Here is a 22,128-nt window from a genome sequence, read left to right as displayed (position 1 = left end):
GAGCCCACCCGAATAACCTCATCTTCACTTACGAATTATATCTGGAATGGCCCTATTTCCAAATAAGGTCATGTTCTGAGGTAGTGGTGGTAAGGACTTCAAGATGTGAAGGTAGGAGGATGCAATTCAATCTGTGATACTGATATTAGGTTATAGTTCCTGTTGGAGGTGAAAGATGATGAGTAGTCATCATATTTTAAAAATAATTAGAAGAGAATGCTTGGGATAACAGTTGTCATGAACCAAAGATCACAATTCATCCAAATCTGTGGACCTGAGGTCCATAAGAAAAAACAAGAAAGAAAACCAGCTCAAACAGATCAGAGAGTCATTCTTAATGACTCGTCCTGGGCCCACGGTATGACTAGATCCGGAGCTTCAAACTCTGTTAACAAAGTTAGCTTCTCTGATCTGTGCTCTGCCGGAATTCTCAGGCACCATGTGGTTGGACCCCATCAGGGTTCTCCGCAGGAGGCAATCTTCCTCCCCAGGATTACATTCACTCAGAGGACTGGTCAGGGTTCTTGACACTCTGCTGATTGATTCTAATTCATTTTCCCAACGTAAACGCTTGTCGCCTGGAGGGCAGAGAACAGGTAACATGCAGTACTGCCACCAGCTCACAGGCACAGAGACTCAGTCCCCACACTGCTTCACACCAACCTTATAGAAAAGCCCACCCTCAGAGGCACTGCAACTCTATAGCATCATTGCCCTTCCTACTTTGGGGGCTTTGTCAGAATTACTTGGTCTATCTAGACAGGTTTCCTTCACTTTTGGGGATAAGGGTTTTGGTTTTGATGTCTCTTCTCCAGATTTCTTTTGGGATCTCTAGGAAATATGGGTACCACCCTCCCCGAGCTCTACACAGCAAGAGATACTGGGACAGGAGGTCTTTGAGGAAACACACACACAAAATACACATTTTTTTTTCTGGGGCTGTGGTTACCTACCTGCCTTACATTTATGAATCAAGGTGGGCCTCTCAGCAACCTTTTTCTGTAACCAAGTAAATCTTTCTTAAAGTGGTAATCTGTCTAGTGGATGGTATAATTTCTTTTTTGTAAAGTTTGCTTCATCAGGTACACTGAAATACAGGTCAAATGATAAGACTAGGAAAATAATCTCAAAGTTCTCTACTTTATAGGTTATTCTATTTTCTCTCATGAAACAATAGGTAATTTGTACCTATTGTGCAACCTTCATATTTGCCACCAAAATAAAATATTCTTATCATTTTTCTGAGTTTTTAGGCAGCCTGGGATTTTTAAATTGCTAAAGCCTCAACTGATGAGTTCCTATGATTCTTGCCTCCTTGTACTCACAACATTGTGTTGTACCCCTCCTATACTGTATTAGTGTTGGTGTGTGTGTGACTAATACCTAAAGCAGAAGTGATGTTAGTCCCAAGCCTAGACCGTGGAAGACCTCATGAATGTCACCTTGCTCTTTCTTGATAACTCACTCTGGGGGAAGCTAGCTGCCATGATGCAGCTCTGTGGAAAATCCACATGGCAAGAAATGGAGATCTCCTGCCAAGAACCCCAAAGGAAATGAGATTTCCTGCCAGTGGCCATGTGAGAGAGCCCTCTTGGAAGTGGGTTTCCCAATCCCAGTCAATCCCTCAGATGATGCAGCCCCAGCTGCAGAGAGGCTTGAACTATCAGCTAAGCAGCTCCCACATACCTGACCCACAGAAACTGTGAGATAATAAATGTTCAGTGTTTTAAACTGTTAAGTTTTGGGTAATTCATTATGCAGCAACGGATAACTAATACAAATCCTGACACTGAACAAAAGAACTCTGCAGAAGTGAGGTGCATACACTGGAATTATATTCTGGACCAGGAAGTGTTAAAGTCAGCTTAGTCTTTGCTCTGCTTCAGTGGGAGAATAACTGTCTAACTTCAGCAAATGGCTGTCCTCTGACTGTGATACTCCCTAGTAAAACAGCATGCCTTACTCATCCTTCCACTGCTAGCTCTATCACAGCACTTGACCTGAAAGAGGGATGTGACAAATTCTGGTTGAATGACTCACTAAAGAAAGAATGAATGCTTATGATTCTTCTCTCAGAAAAAGGTGAGGACTCACTGCTGTCCCATGTTCTTCTTCAAGATTTGGTCCAATTACATTAGAGGATACAAGATAGATGTTTTGATCTATTAGACAAGAATCTTCAGAGACACCATCACCTCCACAAAGACACCCAGTGGTAGACTATCAGGATTGCTACACTTTAATAATAGGGAACCTGTTAAATACACTTTGGTAAAATTACATAAGGGAAGATCATGCAGCCATTTGAAACAATGCTGTAGAACTTTATTCTGTAATTTGGAAAAGATGTTTTATGATATTTTGATTAGAATAGATCTTGACACACATTTGTTGAATAAATGGATGAATGATGATTCAGAAAAGTATATTATATTTTAAAAATAAAAATTTAATATATGCAGATATGTAGTGATATGGAGAAAACCATATCTGAGATAGTATTTCTCATAAATACTGTGTTTCAGGAATCTTTTAGGATGGCAGTAGTATACAGATAGAAGGTGAGACCCCAAATGCTACGCTAGACAAAACATTTATGACTGGTAAATTATTGTCTAAGGAGCCTGGTTAATTGAATGCTTTTTTTTGTTTGGCTGAGCAATAAAATAATGAATATATGCAAAATCTGAGGCAGAGCTGAATTGCTCTATAAAACATACCTGGCCTTATACGACAAAGAGGGAAAGAGGTCATAAGATGTTTAAGTTATTTTTAATATCCCCTGCCATGAAGGATTTTATATAAGAAAAATCTCTGATCCAGGAGTTGTACCCTCATCTTATGGACTATCCATGCTCATTAATTAATAGAGCTTTAGCTAAGATTCATCTCCTCTCTGGGCCTTAGTTACCTCACTTGTAGAATGGGGGCATGTAATTTTAAAGATCCTCAAGCATAGTTTGAAGTGCATACTAATTTTTGTGGAAAAGACCTAAGGGATGATTGATGAGCATAAAGTACACTGGGTATAATTTTGTAAAGTGGGTATTATACTCTATTTCACATTTTAGAGTGTTCTGGGTGAGGGGTCATAGTGATTATTTGTGTTAATTTTTTTCCTTGCCAAGATAATAAACTGTCATCTGGAGTCTCCAATTCAAGAGCTTCTCCATTTTAGAAGAAGACTATATAGTTGCTTGTATATTTTTTGAACAAGAAGGAGAAATGTCTTTTATTTCAATCCTCATTCTTAAGTGAGGAGAATGTCAGCCTTTTTAGGATTGTCATAGCTTCCTGATATGTCTTAGAGGAGGGAAGATTACAAAGAAAGCTACTTAGCACTTATCTTGCTGTCTCTTCCAAAGTAATGCTTCTCACATTAAAAGGAGGCAAGTCTCAGAAAATATAAGTACATTCTACTTTTTAAAATGCACATACTCCATTTTAAAATTTTGGCATTTTCTAGAAGAGCCTACTCCCAAATCCTACAGGGAACTTAGTCTCATGTTTTCATACTGACATCTCTGTTTTGACCAATAACTTTATTACTCAGGCTGACTTCCCAGTGTTTCTTGATCTGAATGTTTTCACTCCTGGTAATTCCAGAAAAGCCAACTGGATCCATAAAAGGAAAGATTAGGATGATTAGATATTAAAAGAATTCAATGTCAACCTTTAAGGCACTTTTAAAAGTTTGACAAACATTTCTTCGAATGTTATCATCCTTGAACAGGGAAGTCACCTACTCTGTTTGCTGCTAGACTGGGAACCCAACCAATGTCTGTGAATGAATGACTGGATGAAGGAAGGAATGGGAACTTTGGTAGAGACAATGTTCATTTAGATTCAGTGTGTAATACATATACAATACATAACAAATGTACTGTTTATGTATTATATATTTGTTATATATTTACATCTGTTTTCACATATTTATATATTCTATTAATTACATATTATTTATATATATTATGTTGTGTATTTAATTTCTATAAAATATTTGTATGTATTGTATTTAAGGATGCTATCTTAGCATGTTTGTAAAGAATTCACTCATAATTCCTTTTAGTGTACCCTTGCACATTACCACATACCCCACCTGTTCAATACCCCTTTAGATGCTCTTTCTTGGCCTCATCTGTTAGAGGTTCAGATGTCTGTGAGGTGACCAGCTCTGTATGCTCCAACCAGCTGCACACAGGTGCTGTCTGAGAGCCTCCTGGCTCCAGCAACAAGGCTTCCTGGTCGATGTCCAGGTGTGGACCCCTGCAGTACTGTGCTTGGCACCCAGGCATCTATAGCTGGAATTATGGGGGAAGAGTTATGCCCCTACAGCGCCAGTTCTGATCTGTGAGAGATAGGAAGTGGTGAATACATTTATCTTGGTCCCCCCCACAAGATGGAAGGTGCCGAGATGGACTGTATTCAGCTTCAGATGGGATGGTCCAGTGAAAGTGGGCAATTAGTCACATTTAGAGGTGGTTGGCTCCACAGTGGCTTGTACTGGCCCTCTTGCTTCTCTACTCCACTCCCCTGCCCCTCACTCTAGCTTCCTGGGAGCACCCTTTTTCCTGTTAGCTGCACAAGCCTCTGCCTCAGGCTCTGCTTTCCGGAACACCCTGGCTAAGGTTAAATTCCTACGGTTTGATTCAAGAAGCAGATTCTGTATCCAGTTTTTCTTTTCTACTCCCATGTGTCTGGAACTCAACCATCTACTCTATTCTCTTAAAGATTTTTTTTTTTTTATTATTATTTACACATGAGAGACACAGAGAGAGAAAGGTAGAGACACAGGCAGAGGGAGAAGCAGGCTCCCTGCAGGAGCTCAATGTGGGATTGACCCCGGGACCCCGGGATTATGCCCTGGGCCGAAGGCCGGTGCTAAACCACTGAGTCACCAAGGGATCCCCCACTTTATTCTTTCTTTAAAAGGATCAGGTGTTCTAGAAATAATAAAAGAATCAATCTGTAGCAGGGCACTATTCTGAGATGTTAACTTGTATTCTTCCTCCACTCTCAACCCAAACCTGCATAGAGAATTTTCTGACAAGAGAAGAAGATACTTGGAAGACTTTGCCTTTTCTATCATTTATTTTCAAAAGTCAAAATGTTTTGGAGAGGTGCTAAGTATTCTTAGGATAGCTGGAGGAGACAGCCATTGTTTGAGGATAATTGGGAGAAGAGAGACCTCTAAAAAAAGATGTTAGAGGTCAGACTGAGTTAGAAGCACTAGCTGAAGTAATATGAGAGGAGCCCAGGACTCACATTCTTTGTTGCCGACCCCAGAGCAGGCTACAAGGCAGTGATGTGCATTGGGAGGCTGGTTCTCTGGGGTGCCAGCCGTTGGCAAAGACTCTGATACTTCATGTATGTATGGCCGCTGAGACCAAAGGCTTCAAGGGTATGAAACTGGGACAGCGGGCGTCCTGGTGGTATCCAGCATGGATCCATACCAGGAAGAACCTTCCTGATATCTTGGCCCTAAGTAAGACCTTAATACTCTAGGGCAATCCTCAGGTGCATTCCAATAATGAATGCACAAAATTTCTTGCCAGGCCATGGGGATTTAAGAAAGTAAGGAATTGGATGTTAATCACATCTCTTGTTTCTGTGGACTGGCATTCATACCTGCAACAACCTTTTTTTTTTTTTTTCTCTATAGTTGGTTCATTTTTTTTAACATGGACTAGCTGCCCTGGATCTGTATAAAGGCCTTGGTCAAACTTTCCTTCTAGCTTTATCTGAAAAGGTGGGGGGATTTCATGAAGTGTTACCCGGCTCATCACCACAGCCTCAGAAAAAGCTACTTGAGCTATTGAACTGTTTGCATTCTGATTGCAAGGATTAAAGGTCAGCTTCGGAAAGTAAAGGTAAAAAAGGATTAGCCAAAGCTAGTGACAGCCCAGCGAGGCAATGAACATGGCTGAGTTAATGTTGTGTTCCTGCCACTGGCGGCTGCAGGTGAGTTTTCGGAGGCTATCCCGTTGAAGGTCATTCTGGGCAGAAGAACTGGCATTTGGTTGATTTTGTTTGCAATGAATTATTTCTCAGAGAATGGCTTTATGCCACCACTTGCTATTATTTTGATGAACAAAAGCCTGGGCTGATGAAGGGCAGTGTGTATGGTGTAGTGTGTGCACGTGTGCATGCATTCTGGCTCGTTATAAACAAAAGCCAGTAATTTCTCAAGGGACATAGGGTATCCTAAGTGCACTGCTGAAATAGGCTTATATTTCTAAAGATAGTGGGTCCCATGAAGAAACAATGGAACTAGATTTGCCGGCTTTTCTGGCTCTAGTTGTTTATCAGCGAACCTAAGGCATTACATTGCTGTAGCATGTGTTAAAATTCTAAATGATGAAGCCAATTGCCAAATCAACTTGGATACCTGCCCCTTCTCTTTGGCAAGGGTGACCCTGTTTTTGACAAAAATCTTATGACTCTTGGAAACCATGCTAGTGCAGAAAGTCACTGTTGACCATCACTCTGAAGGGAAGAAATCCGAGGATACTAACTTTTCACATGCATTCCATATTGTGCCTGTAATGATGCCAGAATTTCTGCATATATTATTTTACCTAATCTTCATTAAAACTCAGAGAGAAGGAGCATATTCAATCCTCTTTGGGTAGATGAACAAACTACAGTTACAAAGCTGCACAGCGAATCAGTCAATATTGCATCAGTCAAGTACAAAAGCAAGTACAAACCCACAGCGGCATACAATAATAGGCGTCTCTCTTATTTGTCAGTGAGGAAGCTAGGGTGGCCTTGTTCCATGCATCTCATTCTGAATCTCAGACTGGAGGTGATGCTACCCGAAGCATTTCTTCTCATGCTAATGACATAAGTATAAGCGAGCAAACCCAGTCGTACGAGCATATTTCAGGTCTCTGCTTATATCACAATCACTAAAACTCATTGGAAAAGGCAAGACACATGGCCAAGCCCAAGGGAGTGAAGAAATACACCCCTCTTATCGCAGACCACTAAAACAGGTCAGTGAAGAATTAGAGCCCAAAATCCAATCACCATAGTGAATATCAGACACCATAGTCCAATATAGTGTATCTCATTCTTAGGCCCAAGCTCTTTTGGTCATGCTGGGATGATGAGGGATGTACTTCTGTCCAACCCAAGTTCTCCTGGTACAGGATGAGAATGATGTAGGAGGCCGTGGGCAGCATTGAAAGGCCATGTGTGCAATGCCTCAGGGCTATCTATAGAACTGCCCTGGCTTCTCCATACTCATTCCTTTGGTGATCTCATTTAGTCCCAAGGCTTTAAATACCATCTCTGTGCTGATGGCTGTTATCATTTTTATCTCGAGCCTGGACTTCTCTTTGCACTTCACATATGTTGGTCACCTCCACTTGGATGTCCAATAGGCCTTTGTCCTTAACATGGCCAAACCTGAACTCCTGATCATTTCCCCAGAGTGGGCTACCCTCATTGAGGTTCTTTTCCTCATCTCTGTAAATGGAAGCCCTATGCTTTCCGTTGCTCAGACTGAAATTCTTGGTTCCTCATTTCCTCTCATAATCTATATCCCATCTACAAGCAAATCCTGTTAGCTCTACCTGAAAAATATTTCTGGAATCTACTACTTCTCCACACTTCTATTACTATTGACTTGTCCCAAGTCCCCATCGCTTGGCGCCTGGCATACATTAATAGTCTTTTAACTGTGCTTCCTGCTCCAGTCCTTTCCCTGTATACCTATTTCTAATAGCCATCAGATGATCCTTTAAAAAGTGAGTCCATCTTGTTACTCCTCTACTCAAATTCTCCATTGCCTCACAGCTTACTGAGCACGTAGGACAAAGTCATTATAATGTTTTATAATCTGCCCCTCCCTTCTGCTTCTCTCACCTCATTTCCTACTGGATTCACCCTCTTTCACTCCTTTCTAAGCACATGGGCTTCCCAGTTATTAGATGAATTTCAAGGCAGAGGGACACTTTTAGAGTTTAGCGAATTGAGGCACACATGCCTTATGTTGCCAGTCAAAGGGAAATGTAGCAGACACCATAGGGTATTGTACAAATTCTCTTTCAAGACTGAGGCCATCATTCCTCCAGCTGCTATGAGGGTTTGATGCTGAGGACTCATAGCTGAATTCTTCTCCAGGCATAGCTTCTATCCAAAGGGAGATGAATCACCCAAGTTGATAACTCCTCTTTGGAGGCAGCTGGCATTTGCTGACTAGTCGATCCAGGGATAGAAAGACCTGGCCCTTGTACCTCTATAAGGGGCAACTCTGAAGGCTGTCTCAGCTTTAGAGCTTATAGGAATCACATCACAGTTGAACTTCTTCCTCTGTGTAGTCCTACTTCAATCACTCCCTGGTAAAACTCCTGCCTGAAAATCTCCATCTCAGAGTACGTTTCCAGGGAACCCAACTAAAGACAGTGATTCCTTATGTTCTTAGCTATTCACTCAAGCAATGTTCTTTAAATATGTATCAGATAGGTTCTGAGGGGTACAATGTTGACTCTGATAGGCCTAGGGGGGCTTATCGCCTGGGAGGTAAAATACTTGGGAAGAGGCAATCACAGTGCGGGGTGGTAAGGACAGGAATGGAGTGGGCTGACAGGTTGCCCATTATGGCAAATAATTAAGTAGGACTGAAGCAGAGAATATGCAGGCCATGATGAGTAGTCCGGTACGTGCCTAGGGAGATAGGAGGGAATCTACTCAAAGATGAACTTGTGCAGCATATTAAGAATTTGGACATAATCAGAGGATAAGAGGGAGACTCAAAAGTGATGAGACATTTTCAATGAGACATGATCAGATTATTTCTCAGAAATTGTCTTGATGATAGTCACTGTAGAGATTAGGTCAGTAAGATCTATTGATAACATAAAATTCTTGAGGGCTTCTGGTTATTCTCACAAGGCTATTGGTCAGATTGTTATTTCTTTTACGAAGACTCATTTTTCTCTTTTAGTGCATTCTCTTCCATCAAGTCTGGACCGATGTCCATTTTGATCTAATTTCATTCTCCTTTAAGGTAACATAACTGGAGAAATATCTTTGTAATATATGAAAAGAAACAAGAAGATTGTATGAGTGTCTTGCAGATGGAAGCAGGAGTAGGTAGTGAGTATATTGTGGGATTTGTTTCAATTGATTCTCCAGAGTATCCTGGATCTTAATCCACATCTTATAGACCAATCACTGAATACATTTTATTGCAGTAATTTCGGTGTATATCCTATCATCTTTATTTAATTCTAGGTTCCTAGAGAGCAGGGTTTGTGTCTTACACGTCTCTCACTTCACTCTGCACTGTGCAGGATCAACACTTCACTAGGTGTTCGGCTGATAGAATGACTGTGTGTGTCTATTTGGTGGCAATGGCAGGGAGACACTTGCAAAGCAGATGGTACAGGGAGTAAAGCCAGGTGATCAACAATAGCTGATGGCTCTCCCAGTGCTGGTTTGCTCTATGTTCACAATCCACCCAGAGAGGCTGTGATGGGGAGAAAATAGAAAATGGTGCCTATTATTTATAGCTTTCCTCCTTCTGCCTTCTGCCATGATGGGGATTTTTTTAGATTTTGGGGAGGAAGAGAGAAAAAATATTTAGGAGGAGTAAGCAGCAACAGTAATGAATGGGACTTTGGGGAGAAAGACAGGTAAAGAGAATCACTGGGATCTTTCTGTGTCATAAAATGTAATATCTTCTCTGGTGCTTCTGAGAGATTTCAGTAAATATTTAAATTACTTTTCAGTGCTTATTTGAATGTCAGTTTTTATCTTTTGCAGGACACTATGCTGAGATGGGCATTGAAAAGGCTCAGTTTAAGTCATGCGTTATACCAGGAAGCAGACGGTTCTGTGAGATTCTCTAGAAAGGGCTCTCTCATATAAAGACTGAGACAGACCCTAGTTCTTGGGCTTGTTTGCCACATAAACAAACTTTCTGGGCTTTAAGATAAAACAGATGACAGTGGATGGCACCAAAGCTCATGCTCTCAAATCCTTTGGGAGGTATGTCTGGTCTGATTACCATAACTTTCAATGAACCAGAACTGGATTCTTTCAGAACATTTCTCTCTTCCCAATAGGGACTCCTTTTCTCCCCTTCTGCTTCTCCCATCCTTTCGATAATTCTAGGAACTATCATTGTCAGAACATAGGAGGCTTCTGCTCTATATGTTAGAGCATGGAGCCATACAGGCTGCTTATTTGCCTTAGACCTTTTATCTCTATTCTTACAATAAGGTTTCTGGCTTGTCCAGAGACCATTTGTTTTATGCGCTGCACTGAACTCAGGAACTCTACTTTACCCTTAAGGTCTGAGATCCCATCTCAGTAATCCATCAGGAGACCCTTCTTGTGTTTGGATCGTCCTCATACAACTCTGGAGGTTTGTCTTGACCCTATGCTCATAGCCTGATCACCGGGTACCACCTGACCAAAATCCCTAATGAAAGTGTCTAGTTCTAAAGCACTGTTCCTGGATTATCTGTCCCTGAAGCATAGCCTACAAGGGCTCTGGAGAAAAGGGGTCTTGAGTTCAAATGCTGGACACGGTTCTTCATCTCTTGGAGCAACAACTCCGTTATCAGGAAAGTGAGACTATCACTGCCACCTTGAAGAATTGTGACAAGAAATAAAATCACGTGTGAAGTCCTCATGGACTCAATACTGACTATGTTGCTGCTGATCGCACTCTCATGACTGCCCCTTTGAACACAACTGGACTCCCACTATTATTAATAATCACCTGGAATGCCTTTTTTAGGTCTTGGCCCTTTTCAGGCCAACCGGAACCATTGCGGTTCACCAGGTTATGCCGAGCATATACTGAAATATGACAGCTGGAAATTTAAGTTCTTGGCAAATCTGAGCATGTTTGTTTAGGCACAGAGCACTGTGTTTTAGGGAATAAGAGGATAGACAACTTCATTACCCCCTTATTTGATGGTCTTAGTCCCTTTGGTCTATATTTGCTTTAGGTTCTCACCAGAGTGGTGCCTCCATGCTACGGTCAAATACTTATCACACAACCCAGCTGGGCACCAAGGGGGTTACCAGGGTTAATAAGAAAAGAACTAACACTTATTCAGCATCTGCTGTGCAACCGCCATTGTCTCATTTACATCCTTTATCTAATTTAATCATCAGAAAAACTAGTAAGACAGATATTATCCCCACTCTATAGATGAGCAATCATGGGTTTTGTTGGAAACAGAACAGGAGACTTTAGTATGCACAAGTTAGCTGACTTAACAAACAGAAAGAGTATAACAGTAACTAAGTTTTCCTTCACTAATTATTTGGATCAGTTCTTATTTTGTCAACATTAGCAGAAAGAAAATGTCTGATCTCCAAGATAATGTTTTCTATAATTTCTTCAAACCAAGGTTGTAGACGCCATACCCAGAGAGGTTGAGATGACTAGCTCATTGACTGTAACAGAGCAGGAAGACTGAAACCCAGGCCTCTTGTTTTCAGATCATGGATTTAAGAGAGAGAGAGAGACAGAGAGAGAGAGAAGAGAGAGAGAAGAGAGAGAGAGAGAAAGAGAGAAAAGCCTATACTATTAAGAGACCAATTAAAGTAAAATCCTTTTCTAGCATTACATATTCCTATTTTTCCAATTATGTCCCTGGATCTACTTTCCTTTGCTTACATTTCTATGTTTTCTCCGTGACAGAGTGCTCTCATGCCTATCATACTGTGCAAAGGGCAAGAGAGAATAAGGGAAATCCATGTGACCTGTTAAGGGTAGAGTTGCTGCTTTTGACCCTTTGAAAATGGTCCTGGGGGGTTTGGGGGCTTTCTTCCATTGCTGCTTTGTTTTAAATGCTTATGAGCAAGCGTCTCTCACCCTTGAGTTTCTGTTTTCAAATCTCACAATCAGTTTGCCACTGGGGAGTCACGGGGGCCCTGAATCAATGTAGAGAGTGCAGAAGGGAGCATGAGTCTGTGTGCCCGCAGGGGCCTGCTGCAAGCTGGCTCACTCAGTGGACCATGAGCCCATCTGCCTGACCATGAGTGGACTGGCACAGAATATCCACCAGGCCTGCAGAGCTGGCCAGGTTCACCCTCAGCTTCCTGCCTTCTCCTTATCAAAAGAGGGATGGACTATGATAAGATGTCAGGAAGTCTTCCTCACCCCAAGGCTTGCTTATCAGGTATCAAGTATTGACATCCTTTAAGACTTCCATTCCTGCGGTGGAAAGGTGTGTGAAGCTCTGATCATTAGCGAATGGCATGGACTGCTTTCTTGAGGGATCTCAGAAGAGAAGTTCTGGGAATTGTAGACCAAGAGGAAAGACTGCCTTCCCAGTTTTTGTATATTTGTAAGAGAGTGTACTCTTCCTCACAGCTTACCTCCTGTAATGGTTAAATTGTGTTCCCTTCAAAATTCATATGCTTATGTTCTAACCCCAAAGTACCTCAGCATGTAAGTGTTTGGTGATAAGGTCTCTAAAGTGATGATTAAATTAAAGTGAGGTTTCTAAGTAGGCTGTGAATCAATCTGAAATTTGGACACATAAAGAGACACCAGAAACATGCATGCACAGAGGAAAGACCATGTGAGGATCCAGAAAGATGGCAGCCATATGCAAGCCAACAGAAGAGGCCTCTGACGAACCAAACTTGCTGACTCCTTGATCTTGGATTTCTAGCCTCCAGAACTGTGAGAAAATAAATTTCTGTTGTTTAAGTCCTCTAGTCTGTGGTGTTTTGTTGTGATAGCCCAACCAAAATAATACACGTTTCTTTCTGCTACCAGAGTCTCAGAGCCAAAGACATTGGGTTGATATTCATATATTGTCTGAAAATTGGAATTTTCTGGAAAACCAACAGGGGAGACAATACATGAATGGTCTAAACTTTTCATGGCTTCTTTTGGTCCTTCTAGCACTAAAGACATTATATGAAAGAGCCAAGAGCAGGTATTATCTGAAAGGCCCCTCAGTGGTGGCTGGAACACCAAATTATCTCAGGGGATAATACACTGTACCCAGATATTTTAAAGTGTCAATATTGCTATGTGGGTGCATGAGAGAGAAGGGTGCATGGTACAGAAGGACAGAGGACCTGGATGCTAATTACAAAATAATAAAGTGAGAAGAGAAAAAAAAGCAAAATTTGGGTTGGCTGTGTATAAGAAATATTAATTACAGTCATTTATGTGAGCTGCTGACCTTTGATAGCTAATTACCACGCAACATGAAAACAATTACGTATATCATTAAATATGTATCAGATTAGTTTTATTTTATTAGAATAATAAACTCCAGAAACATAGAACACTAGGATTGGGTGGGACCTTAGAGATGAACATTCAGATCTAACCCTCATTTTACAGATGAGGATACTGTGGCTAGTCTGTGTCAGCTGTTGATGGCAATGCTGGGACTGGAGCATACGCTCGTGGCTTTCCAACTTTGCTCGCCATGAGAAACCTGCTGAAGGTCAGTACCAGAAATCCACAAAGACCACATCCTTCTTGACTGTTGTGTTTAAGAAGTACCCAGCCCAGGCACTACCACGTTGCTCTGCTGTTTCCCTCACGTTACCTACCAGTGGCTGAGCTTATCTTGTGTATTTATTTGTTTGCTGTTTCACAGCTGTAGCCCTAGTGCAGAGTAGGTGCTCAATAAATATTTCCCAAGTAAAATTAATGAACAAATGATGCACCAGGAGAAAGACTCTAGCAGAAGCATCACATGGGCAACATGGCGGCCAGGATAGGACCACACCTGAAGGCTAGTGCTGAGGTTTTCTGAGCCCAGGTTTTCTGTCTTCCTGCTTTCCATGATAGATCTCAAGGATCTTTGGAGACACCTGTTAAATATACAGATTCCCAGGCCCTTCTCCTGGAAATTCAGATCTGACAGGTCTAGATAGGGTTCCAGGAACTTGTATTTTTCTTTTAACAAGTATTCTAGGAATTCATTATGCTCAGGATACTTGGAAAGCACTGATTATTATTGTTGTCTCATTTCAAGACCATAGCTATCAAAACACAATCTAAAAGAAAGAGATAAAACCTTAATTTTTTGTAGTTCTGTGGAGAAAATTCCATGCTACGAGACCACTGGATAGTTTAAACAATCTATTGGTGGTAGCACAACAGGTAGCAGCTGAGAAACAGGAGCATGGTGCAATCTTTCAGCAAGTTATTCCATGCCATGCCATGTCAGTGCTAGGGGTCAATGATACGGGACACGGAATCCCTGCATGCAGAGAACGCACTGTCTAATGGAGGGACTGATGAGACACTAGGCAATCCTTTCCAGTCTTTTCTGAGGTATGATTTGCAGAGAGTAAAATTTACCTTTTAAGTGTATAGCTCTGGGATATTTGCAAAGCACAGTCCCATCCTCCTAAAAATCCCTCTGTCCAGTTCCAGGGGGACCAGCTGTCTCAGTTTGCCTGGGACTGAGGTGTTTCCAGAAAGGGAGACATTATAAGCTAACACTGGGACAGTCTCAAGCAAACCAGGACTGTTGGTCACACTTTTCAGTGAACCTCTCTCTCTGCCCCAACTCCAAGAAACCATTGCTTTTTATGTCTGACCGCCCTCACTTTGAATAATGAGTCAGAGATTCACTCCTGGAGTTGTGTGCCTCAGCACCTTATTCATCTTGATTGCTGAGTAGCATTCCGCTGTGTGGATGTGCCACAGATGTCTATCCATTTTCCAGGCAATTTTAATCTATTGTGAAGTCATTGTTAGGGGTTGAGTGACTGCCACAGGGATGTCCTGCCCCTGATATTCCCCTCTATCTTCTAAGATGACTCTCTGGTCCTGTGGGAATAATGAAGCTTGTCCATAGGAATGTTCACTGCTGCCTCTCAATCTGCCATCTTGATGTGCGAGTATACCATAAAGGAGCAGGAGGGTGGGCAGGGAGAGAGGGGAGGCGACACAGCTGTTGGCAGTGGTTTCTCTGAAGGATCCCAAAGCACTGCATACACTGAGCACAGATTCATTTTAGCCTAGATGCACAGCCCCAAAATAGCACATGGGCATCAGAGAGAGGAAGTCAGCTGGCACCTTGCAGGAGCCCAGCAAGCGAATGAAGGGAAGAGGAAAATTTAGATCCAAGGCATCAGAGAAATGCCTACTCTTATTAAAAAGTGCCTAGGTTAAGAAGATCAGATCTAGATTTTATAAAAGATCTAGGGAAAGCACCACTCGCCATCAACCACATAAAACTCATTTCATCTCCTTGAGAAGGTAGGAGCCGGAGTCACTCGCAGTTAATGAAAAACTTACGGTGGGCAAAGTAAAATGCTCTCGCCTCGACTCAGGAGGCTATCTTTAAACAGTGACAGCAAATCCAGAGTCTTTCCCCCTTTCTTTGCCTTTTCCAAGAATAGACTGAAAATCCCAACCAGATTTCAAAAGAATATGCATCTACAGCTCTCCCGGTCGTCTCCCAAGCTCCTGACATTTTCTCCAGGTCAGAGACACTGCATGCAAATACCTGTCTATCTATTCATGTTCTGCTACTCAGGCAGTGAGGCAAAAAATCTGGACTCAATCCTTGCCTTGGGATAATTGCTTAGCAAACAGGATGCACATAATCCATTTTCATTATTAATACTCCAGTTAGGAGCCAGGATCTGTGTTTGGTTTCTCATAATGAGAGGTGCCTTACAATGGAGGTGATGAAATCTGCCATTCAGCTCACAGCATCGAGAGAAGGCAAAGAAACCCCTCCTGTGGCAGATTTAGATTCCAGACATTTCTGCTCCCCGTAAAGCAGGGAGCGAGATGGGCCCTCTATTGAAGAGCAGGACGTGCTGATTTTCCTGCCTGGGTGATTTTGGGAAAATGTCGTGCCTTCTCATTTGCTTATTGTATACGATGCGTTCTTAATCTGGGTCTGATAGCTCCTTCGAAGGCGTCTGCCCCATACGATCACACACCCAGGGAGCAGAACTGCTGGCGTGAAGTAGGAACCGAGTTTGAGAGCGATTGTCAAGCAGGGCTAATTCAGATGTAACCAGCACAACCCTCATGGCTGGCTCAACCACGCAGCGGAAACCTGGTTAGTTTTTAAAGGTTATTTTTTGTAAAATGCTTGAACTAGAGGTGTTTCCTGAAGAGAGTTAAAGGACTTCTCGGTGCAATCTGTTCTCATTCTCCTGCAACTTCCATTCAGTCTCAGTGGAAGGTGGTTTGCTATTAAAAGAAAAGATAATCCATTATCACTGTGAGTCTTGAACTGCCAGGGGGGAGCCTGTAGCTGACTGCAAGGGAAGGCTGATAACTTGCATTTAAAGAAAAAAAAAATATCAATTGCCAGTCGGTGTCTTGCCATCAGTCAGAAATACACCATAAATTTGTCCACGGGCAGAGGAATGGGGTCCCTTGGAGAATTTGCAATGGGATTTGAAGGCTTCCTATTTCCCTCGAGGTGATTAGTCTGGGCCCAGGTCGGATCTGCAGTGACTGGGTTGGTTGTTTTTGTCAAGCTCTTTGGTGACAGGTGTCCGTGTTACAAGAAACAAACTGGCACTAATTGGGCACTCCTGTTGGCATCTTGGCAGGAGGGAGCAACGATGACTTGATCGGGAAACTGCATGTTAACGGGCAGGGGCATCTGTGCTGGACACACCCAATCTGTCTTGTTGTTGTTTAATGGTTGTTTGTTTGTTTCAGGAATTTGAGATGTGCCAATGTTGCGTGTGGTGGTTTCACCAGCATGCTCTCTGCCACCTATCCCCAGCACTTTACACACGCATGTGTGCATGCCCATTCATGAGTAGGCACATGTGTGCACGCAAACACACACACACACACACACACACACACACACACACACACACACACACGACCATGAGAGGATTTTTCAAAAACCAGTATGCTGATGACAGTCCCATCACTCTGTTCACCCAAGATCCTCAATGAGAGATGCAGGCCAGTGACCCCACTATGATCAAAACACTAATTACCAGTGGGCAGCAGCATTATGGTTTTTGTTCTCTTGTGTGCTTGGCATCCGGTCTGGCACATAATAGATGCTGAATAAATATTTGTTAAATGAATATATATTTGTTGAGCATAATGGCTGCTCGCTCTCTCTTTCTCTCAGGACTGTTACTGCCTAGTGATCGTCTCAAGTAGAATCTTGGGCCTTTAGAGTGAGACCTTCACAACCTTCTGGAGATCCTGGTCTCGTTCAGACGAGAGACACCAGGGCTCGGGAGGTGAGTGGCTGAGCTGAGGGCACAATGCCTGCCTTCTGAGCTCTGGTGCGCTGCCATCTCAATGCTCCTTCTGAGAAGACCCTTTTCAGAACCGACGCACTGCTGCTAATGAACAGCACAATGGACCACGAGCAGAGAAGCCTGATTTCTATATTGGGATTCTCTCCTGATTATGTGGTCTCAAAAAAATCACTCAGCGTTATTGGGTTTCTGCTCCCTACAGTCTATTTGGGGAGATGGACAAGTAACTAGGCAATTACAATACAAAATGCCATGTTGGACTAGTAGGGAGACGATATGGAACACATAGGCAAAAAATGCTAATACCATTTGGGGGTAAATTATTTTTCAACTCTCAATAATCAGTACACTGAATTAGGACATATAAGACTCTTAAGAGGTGACCCCTGATTTAATAAGTCTTAGGAGCCCATGTGGCAATTCAGTGGCTGGCCCAGCATACAGTAATGATCCACCAGGGTGGGTAGAGGTCGAGTTGTTCTGTACCACAGGAGGTAGAGTGATTTGTGTTTTGTAATTAAGAGATGGTAGGATGGGGTGCGAGGGGTAGACTCAGGTCAATGCAAATGTGAGGTGTCTGAGTCCGACTTACAGTATCCTCCCTATCGGTGGCATCAACACAGAATGACCCAAGCTTGGGTTCTCATTAAGGACCTGAAAAAGCTTTTTGCAACCTTGTGCTTCCGGTCATTTTCTAGAAATAGAAGTCTAGGGAGAAAAGAAGAGGTGGGGTAGCTTGTTAGCTATAGATAGATTAAATATTCAGTCATCTATAGTAAGGGACACAGGAATAAGTGAAGCTCTCCAGGCACCCAGAAACTTTTCCATGTAGACTTTCGCTACAATAAGTAGCCAGAATGATGAAGTTGATTTTACTTTTTTCTAATTCAGAGGCTCACAAACTTCCATAGGATAGACAGAATGAAAACAGTAGAGGCGATGGAGTCTAATCAGGATGTGTACAATAATGATCTCACAGCACGCTCTTAGAGAAGCTTCAAGGAAAGGATCTGGTTCTGGCCACGTGGAACCACAGAGGAGACAGCCATGTTCAAAGACAGAAATTTCTGCCTATGGTGAGTTATTCTAGACCTGAGTTAGCAAGAATCTACCTTCCAACTTAAGGTATTAGCAAAAGCCAGAAAAGATTCTGTTTGACCTGGCTAAATTCACATATGTTAAAGAAGGAGATGGGACCCTAGCATTTCACTCCAGCCTCGGTAACGATTTCGCCATTAGAAAGGCCTTCTTAGGGATCCCTGGGTGGCGCAGCGGTTTGGCGCCTGCCTTTGGCCCAGGGCGCGGTCCTGGAGACCCAGGATCGAATCCCACGTTGGGCTCCCGGTGCATGGAGCCTGCTTCTCCCTCTGCCTGTGTCTCTGTCTCTCTCTCTCTCTGTGACTATCATAAATAAATTTAAAAAAAATTAAAAAAAAATTAAAGAAAGGCCTTCTTATTACTGTGAATGTACTGATTCTTATTGCAGATGGTGGCTACTGAGTAGCTGTGGCATTACAGAGCGACTTTGAGATGGAAGGTCACTTCATGATGCGAAGCTGGAAAGAAAGATAACGACCTGAGTGTAAACTCTAATCTTACAATAATAACACCGAACATCCATATAGTGTTTTTATGTGCTAGTCATTGTCTCTATATTAATTCATTAAACCTTCATAGTGCTGTGTATGGGACTTCTGTTATTTCTGACAGACGAAGAAACTGAGGCACAAAGCAATTAAGCAACTTGCCAAGGTCATACAGCACGCCAAGTGCCAGGGCTCAAATGAGGGTCTAGCACTGGAGGTGCTCCCAAACAGCCTGTTATAAACTGTTGTAGGGCAAATATGCACAAGTTATTCTCACAAGAAAACAAAACAGCCATGGGAGGGGGTTGCTATGGTCATTTTGACCTTGACAATGAACATGACGAGAAGCTGACCGGCTATTCCTGTGTGGCAAGAGGTAGTGTGTTTTGACCAAGGGACACAGACACTGCTGCTTCGGGGCAAGTAGGCAGCTTGGCAAGGCTCTGTAAAAATGAGCCATCCTAGAAGACACCACGCAGTTATTGAGGATCAGTAACCTGTAAATGAGACCTGTGGCTTTATATTCTCTGTTTTTACTTCCTTTCTAATTATATCATAGTATTTCAAAGGATTAGATTTTAAAAATAACATGATTTTTTTTTCATTTGGGTGAATGGAAAGCAAAACAAGTGTTTTCTTTTCCCTCGTACTTGAGATCCTGAAGTTGTACAGCAGGCACCATGGATGCTTCATCCCATATCCACTAGACCCACCTGGGTGCACTTGCTCCTAGAAGAGACAGGGCCTGGTATGTTGACTGCTTCTCATCACGGCTTCCTCCTCCCCTCTTCCTCTCTCCTGAGGCCTTTCTCTGACATCCAGAGGGCTTGCTCCACTCAACCGGATACAACCCAGATGACCAAAAGATTTAAATTTTTCAGGGGTAGCTTGGAGGGAGGAGAGTTGGTAGAAGAATCCCTCAGCCTCCTCAGTCTCTGGTGGGTGAACTCAGAGGTGTGGTTCAGTTTTCTAGAGGGTATCTAGCAGCTCTGAGCCCAAGGTGTCCTCAGCAGTAGCTTCCTCATCAACATATCCTTGCTTGGCTTTTTCCCACAACCTTGTCTCACTTCCCAATCCCTCCCATAAACTCTCAGCGGTCACCTCCCAAAAGAACAACCACATCCAGGTCCTTACTCCAGGCTCTGCTTTTGGGAGAAGCCAAACTAGGACAAACTTTGAAAAAGGTGGCACCAGTACCTCTGGTGTTGATGTGGTGGTAGCAGGGAGGCCTAGAAGCAGGGAAAATCAGGTGTGGATTCCCCCCCTTCCTTGGAAGACTTTCCATCTAGAGCTTGGGCATTTTAGAAATCAAGGCGTTTTCCTTCATCAAAGGGAGCCATTCCTTTCCTTTGGCCCCACACATTGTATTTTGGTCTTATTAAAGGAATCCGTTCCGAGGCTGAGAGATCCCACAAAATGTATTTTAATCAAGTGGGTAACTGAAAAAAGCAGCTTTCCTGAGTACAGATGTCTGCCCTTGGTACAGTGAGTCCAAGAAACAGAACAAGGAGATTGATAACCCACAGGGTAGAAAATGTCCTCAAAGCTCTAGTCCTTCATGGTTTGAAAAGTAAATGAAACTCCTTCATCCAGCCATCTGGAATCCAAAGGACTCTAGGCCCAGCCCCTAAAGGATAGAGGTGATGGAATGTGTTATGGTAGGCTCGTTCCCTTGTGTGGTTTTCATTAACGGGTGATCTTATTCATGGCTCTCCCATGTGCAGATCTCTCCAGCAGAGAACTCAAAGCCCTGTGGATGCCTTGCTTTCATGATTGGAAAGGGGCCTATTTTAAAGTGATGGGGCAAAGAGGAAGTTGGTGGTAACTCACTGGATTTGCAAAGGAGCAATATTCTGTGGGAGACTATTCAAGTAATATATGATGTGTGTATAAAATATTCAGGCTCTGTGACTCACATATGTAGTTATAAAGTTTTAGTGCCTGGAACACAGAAAACTTTTTACATTGTCAGTCCACACTTGATTGTTTTGTTCAGTTCTGAGAAGCACACTTTGATAGGACTTTGACAAACTGGAGTATGTTCTAAAGGCTAGAAACTGACATACACAGTATAAAGCAATTTGCTGGGGTGTTTCCCTCTCTGAGTGATAACTGCAGCTCTTCTCCATTCACATTGGGAAACAACTGAGAAATGCTGAGGAGCTCAGACGTTCATCTTTACTGCTGGCAAAACTGCATTCATAGATATGGTTTGGGACCTGCACCAAATAGATTTTAGGAGCTGTGCTTGCAAGGACTGAACTAATGGAACAGACATCCATGTCAAGGAGCATCTGTAGACAAAAGCATCTCATATCTGTTAAATACAGAGAGCAAGGATGGAGAAGATCCTCTAGCTGGGCCTCTAGAAGGCAGCACTGGGCTTTCATCCAGGTCTTCTTACCATACAGAAACAAGAGCAAGGTGAAATCACTAACAGGTTTGCCAAAAAGATGGCCAATCAGAGGCTTGGCCTCACATGTTCTGGACTTGTATCCATCTCCCCCGTTAGACATGGTTCTCCTCAGCTCTTGGGGAAAAACATGAAAGGGACAGGAAAAAGTCAAATAGTCTTCCTTAATACTTCTGGAGGGTGAAAATTACTACTTTAAGGGTCAGGACAGAATCATGGCAGATGTATAAAGTGGTTTTCTCAATAGAAGATGTTTATCTTGGGGGAAGAGAAGACGTAGAAGATGTGATATTTGTCTGTAAGTATCTGAAGATCAGCCATGGCAAAGAGGGCTGAGCAGATCCAGTCTAATGCACAAAAGCAAAGAAAAAAGGAAACATTTTGCTGAGTCTCTTTACTAAAGTGACTCTACCTTTTCCTCCCCAAAAGGCTACCCCAGTCACTGAAAGTGTTCAAGAAAATATTAGGGGTATCTATAGAAGATACGTAGGTATTTATTTGGAATCTGGGAATATTTCCTATGATCCTTCTAAATCTGAGATTTTTTGATTCTGTGAAAGATGGTGCAGGTCAGTATGAATCTGTCTTTTGTGTAGAAGGGGTAAAGATTGTTCTAAGCACAGACAACTCTTGAACATATATATGATGGAAACACAGAAAAAGAATAACAAGAGAATAGCTTAGGTAATAGAAAATGGCCCCTTCTATCTTCCTATCAAATCTTTATTTATATACATATGCCAGCCAATGAAATGATGGGAACTTCAAACCCTGCCGTGTTGTTCTCTTAATGCAAATGCTCTCAGGCAAGAAATAAGGCCAGCTAAGAATCCTGGATGATTCACATTCTGACAATCAGCCTAAAAGTAGGCGTAAAATAAATGTAAACAGAGACACCATTTCTATTTCACTCAT

The sequence above is a fragment of the Vulpes lagopus genome, chromosome 2 (genome assembly GCF_018345385.1).
Source record: "Vulpes lagopus strain Blue_001 chromosome 2, ASM1834538v1, whole genome shotgun sequence".
Classification (NCBI taxonomy): Eukaryota; Metazoa; Chordata; class Mammalia; order Carnivora; family Canidae; genus Vulpes; species Vulpes lagopus.
This window is presented reverse-complemented; position numbering follows the sequence as displayed.